Raw genomic sequence first — 5,647 nt, forward strand, 5'->3', positions numbered from 1 at the left:
GGGCCATACCTTGTGCACTATTGGGATACTTTTTGTTCTTGTAAACATTATATGAATGCAATGGTAGCATATTCAACGTTGCTTTTCACACTTAGTAAGCTAGTGGATTACCCAGCTTGCTGATAGTAAAGATGGTTGTAACCAACATACAATGAAGTTATTTGCTACTAGTTGTGATAAATACCAGAGCCATGTATACACAGTGCGCACAAGAAACAAAGAACCAACTTTATGATAAAATGTATTATTGGCATCAAGAAGTATATTTAAAATCCAGTGGGTACAACTTAAAATATGAAGGGCATGTTGTTACAGATTGCCTCATAGCTTCCTTGGGTAATTGTGTACACCTTGCCTTCTCCTAAGGATGTGCTCCATAGGTATTTTGATACATTCCACTAGATGTGAAAGTAGGTGGACGATGGGTTGCTTGTGGTCTAGCTTGAAGGTGTATGCATCCAATTGCTTGTAATACAATCCTTGCACAACATATGAGCCTCTGTCAATTACATTGCTCCATTCATCAATGTACCCCTTGTCCACCTTCTCCTTTGTTGCAACGCACTTGACAAGATAGAAATCCACATCCTCAGCATTATTTGGATTCATAGCAAATGTGTTGCCAACAGATAGAGCGCTACTCAATACATTATTATGACCTTTGTAGGTGAATCCATCATAGCCAACTACTTCCTCTATCAGAACTTTATCTATTGACTCAGAATCTGCCACAACCTCATCAGGTAATGGCAACAGAATATGATAATCCCAAGCCTACATGTGAGCTATAGCAATTCCACCTTTCGTGCATGCATGCATCATAGAAGCATGCCAAGTTTCTTGTTGCAAGGGCAGTTTGATCATGCAAGTTGCGACCTTGAGAAAGCATACAGAGAGCACAATTTTGCCACAGTGGCACAGTTCCACTCATTAGAATATTTTGGAGGTCATTTAGAGGGCCTTCTAAGAAATTCTATTTCTCTCTCTAGAAAATCTTCTTAAAATGTCTTTTTACTTATTGAGTACGTCCAAAACGACAACTAGATACTTTGAGAAGTAAACCTAACTTTTTGGTGTTTTTTAAAACAATCATCTTTTCATTAAATACGAGTGTCTTTTTCACGAGGTCGGCGCCGCTCATTCAATACGGCTTTTGGCATGTAATGGAAATGGCCTATGTACTTTGAGAATAGAAAATTTAAGAGAATTAGAGAGAACATTTTTGTGAGACTACTTTGAGAGCATAGAGGGTGAACTTAATTGGTGGTAGCAACAAAAATGTTCTCTCTAATTCTCTTAATTCCGCTATCCTCAAAGTACATAGGCCATTTTCATTACATTGGTATCAGAGCATTTGGTTTCTCTTTTCTTGCTTAAGAAGAGAGGTCCTTAAGTAGCCTATTAATGGTTGATTTTGTTAATTATATTAGGGTAAGTGGGATTGGGATCTATTATTGGTTTTGTTGAGCTTGCTATGTGGGATATAGTGCACACTTCAGGAGCTTTGGTCTTAATAATGGGGTCGTTTTAGACTTGCCTATGGCTTTACCATTATTGAGCCATCAGAAGTCCGAAAGGAGCTATCCCTTGGCAGCTCTGCAATATTAAACCCACTCCACTACTCTCTATAATTAACCAATTTGAGCCGTGGGTGTAGATACTTAAGTGCTGGTTTTCAAAGGCTAAGAGGAGTAGCAACTAAGGTTTTGAATTGCCAAAGAATACACTAAGTAAACACATAAGTCTAATTAGCATGGCTGACAATAACCAAGAGATTAGAATGAACATTGATAACTTTGATTTTGGACATGAAGGTGCTAATGATGATGACCCCATGTTTGTCAATTATCTTGTTACTAAGTTGCAGCAAGCTATGGGCAACCCTACTTTGCAAGCTGAAGTTACTCAAAAACTTCGTGCTTATGGGATTTCCCTTCCTCTCCAAGAGGAGAGAGAGCTTAAGAGGCCTCTTGATGAGACCCCCAAAAGAAGACTCTCTCCCATACAAGAGGAGGAATCCAAAGAACAAGAAAGTAATGAATCTCTAAGTTCCTCTGAAGATGTGGCTCCACAAATTCGGTGGTCTAGACGGTCGCCAACTCCTCCCAAGAGGAAACGGTCAACCCACAATCCTTCTCCTTATTACTCCAACAGGGAAGAGAGGAAACAAAGGAAGAAAAGGGCAAGAAAGAGGTCACCCTCTTCTCCTTCTTCTTCACCTTCCTCCTCTTCAACAAAAGCTATGGCTATTCTCCTATAGAATACAAGAGGGTAGGACATCGCAAATCATATCCTGCATGGCGAAGGTCACAAAAGCTCAAGAAGTTCAAGAGGGAGTAAAGAGTATCTTTTTCTCACCTATGATGGTTCCTTTGGTACCAGTGACAAAGTATTGGCCTTCATCCAGCAATTTGATGTGGCCTTTAGAGGGCTTCATGGAGTCCTCCAAGCTACACCATGTAGCTATGCACTTCCAAAAATTGGCTCATCAATGGTGGGCTAGCCTTCGTGGCAACGGCAAATCCCCAAAGACATGGAAAACTCTACGACTTTCCATCATGAAGTAATTCCTTGCAAGCAATGCAAAGGACAAAGTGCTTACCGAATGATGCAGTTTGAAGCTTCTCTCCCATGAGTCTATTCACAAATATGTGGAAAAGTTTTGGGATTTACATCTCAAATCTACTGTCTTTCAAAAGATAGACTTCATTGAGAGAAAGAAACAATTTTGTGCGGGATTACCTGACGAGATGTTTGAGTACGTCAACTCTCAACGGCCTAGTTATATCACCGAAGTAATCCACCACACCATGGTTGCTTCGTGCATCAATTTCCAATAAGGGGCTAGACGGAATGTCAAGCCCATGGAAAACAAAGACAAGAGTGATGCAAAGGGGAAAACCAATGCCCAAAATTCTTTCCAAGGCAATTTCAACAACAACAACAACAACAAAAATCGGTCCAAGGAGAAGGGAGTTTACAAAGGTAAAAACAAACGCTCTCCTGAAGAGCTTGAATCTTTTTGCAAGGACCATAAGTGTTTTAAGTGTGGGGAGCAAGGACATGGCTATCGTTCTTGTCCCAAGAGAAATGCCCACAATGAGACTCCTAGAGCTTCCATCATCGAAGCTCCAAAATAGAATGCTCATTGCAAAGGATCACCTCTCTCCTATGCTTGGGGAAAGGTAAGGGAGCATGATGCCTTCATCTTGTTTGACCTGGCTCTACTCACAACTTCATATCAATGGAGTTGGCCACCAAGTTGGGCATTCAAGATTTTGAGATGGGAGATACTGTTACTGCCAATACAACTTTTAAGGGACATCAAGCCTCCGTTACTTGATTGGGAAGTTGAGGCTTCATGTCCAAAGAATACTTTTTCATCTCTACTCTCCAATACGAGGATGCTATCCTAGGGGGACCATGGTTCAACCGCATGGCTGCCAACATGAAGTTCCCTGAAAGGAGAATCTACTTCACCAATAGGGGAAAGAAAATGTATATAGATGCTAGTGAGTCTAGTCGTACCATACCACTTGTAAATCCTCTTTCTTTTGATAAATCAATGAAGAGCTCAGTTTTTGCGTACATGATTTTTGTCAAAGAGTCCCTAAAAGGTTCTAATGTTTCATGAAATGTAAATGATGTGAATCAAGAAGAGTTAGACTTGTCTAATTTTCTAAAAGGATTCCAAGATGTGTTCATCGATGATATCCCTATGGACTTACCTTCAAAACAAGGGGATGATGACCATCAAATTGAGCTCCTACCAGGAAGCTCACCACCTAACAAGCCTCCTTATCGAGTTTCCCAAGCTCAACAAGAGGAGATCATGAGGCAAGTACAAGAATTGTTTGACAAAGGGATGGTGAGGCCTAGCTCCTCTCCCTTTTGTTCTCCAGTCCTTTTAGTGCAAAAGAAAGATGGTACGTACCGTATGTGTGTGGACTATCGAGCACTAAACCATATCACTATCAAAAATAGATTTCCCGTGCCTTGGGTAGAAGATCTGTTTGATAAGCTACAAGGCTCTACCTACTTTAGTAGGATTGACCTTAAAAGTGGCTATCATCAAACAAGGATAGTGGATGAAGATATCCTAAAGACCGCATTTCGTACAACATTTGGTCTTTATGAACATCTAGTCATGCCTTTTGTCTTGACTAATGTACCGGCTACGTTCAATAGTCTAATGGAGAAAATATTTATACCCTATCGTAAATTCACTGGTTGATGATATCATTATCTACTCCAAGTGCTTGGATGAACAAAAGCAACATCTCCAAGTGATTTTTCAAGCATTGAGGGACAACAAGCTTTTTCTCAATCAAAAGAAGAGCAAATTTTTCCTTCAAGAGATTCAATACTTAGGTCATATTATCTCTCAAGATGGTATCCAAATGGATCCATCAAAGTTGGAGGTAATAAAAGCATGGCCTAATCCAAGGAATCTACATGAGCTAAGAAGCTTTATTGGTATGTGTGCATACTATAGATGCTTCATAGAAAAATTCTTTCAAATAGCAGGACCATTACATGACTTAACAAAGAAGAACGTTAAGTATTCATGGACTGCTAAGAAGCAAAATGCTTTTGCTAAGCTCAACGAAAAGCTTACCTCCCAACCAATCCTCGTGCTTCCGGATCTCTCAAAGTCATTTAGGTCCATGTGATGCTTGTGGTGATTGCCTTGGAGCAGTCTTGTTTCAAGAAGGGCATGCCATAGCATATGAGATCCGAAGGCTCAATACGGATGAACGGGTCTTAGGAATTTATGAGAAAGATATCTTAGCTATTCTACATGCCCTAGACACATGGAAGCACTATTTATTGAGGACTCCATTCATTTTACGAACATACCATCAAAGTCTCAAGTACTTCATGACGCAAACAAAGATTTCCGACAAACAAATGAGGTGGACAAATTTTATTTTGCAATTTAATTTTCATATTGCTCAAATTGCTGGTAAGCACAATAAAGTGGATGATGCACTTCCACAATGACCAAAAGTTAATGTGATATCTATAGCAACTCACAATGATATATCTTCTATGATAGATGAGTATGCTACTGACCCTGATTTTAGAGACATAATGTGAGCCCTTGCTTTGGGGGAAGAAAGAGGAACCATTCACCTTACAGGATGGTTATCTTTTCCACGGCAATAGGCTATGTGTTACCCACTCCCACAGTGAGAAATTCATGTATGAATCCCATGCTCCTCCCTATGTGGGGAATAGAGGCATTCAACCTACTCTTCAAGGAGTAGAGACATATTTCTATTGGCCTACCATGAGAGTGGACATACAAGAGTATGTTTCAAAATGTGTGGTATGCCAAAATACCAAGTATGATAGAGGGAAGCAACTTGGATTACTCTAGCCATTGCCTATTCCAAATTCACCATGGGAGAGTATATCTAGGGATTTTATCTTTGGACTACCCAAGTCTATCCATGGGAATACGGGAATATGGACAATAGTCAACAGGTTTAGCAAGCAAGCACACTTTATTCTTGTCAAAAAGACTATTAAGGCACACCAATATCACAAATTTTCAAACACCATGGATTGCCAACATCCATCGTGTTAGATAGAGATCCTAGAATGACCAGTATTTTTTGGAAAGGTCTCTTTGAAAATCTAG

The 5,647-nt window shown here is 39.9% G+C and overlaps 1 pseudogene; it reads right to left on the reverse strand.

Moving 5' to 3' along the window:
* Positions 1-321: 321 nt before the first annotated feature.
* On the reverse strand, positions 322-864 carry LOC147426998 (uncharacterized; annotated as a pseudogene).
* Between the last annotated feature and the right edge of the window lie 4,783 nt (positions 865-5,647).

This window comes from Adiantum capillus-veneris, chromosome 24, assembly GCF_014529385.1.
Source record: "Adiantum capillus-veneris isolate H3 chromosome 24, ASM1452938v2, whole genome shotgun sequence".
Lineage (NCBI taxonomy): Eukaryota > Viridiplantae > Streptophyta > Polypodiopsida > Polypodiales > Pteridaceae > Adiantum > Adiantum capillus-veneris.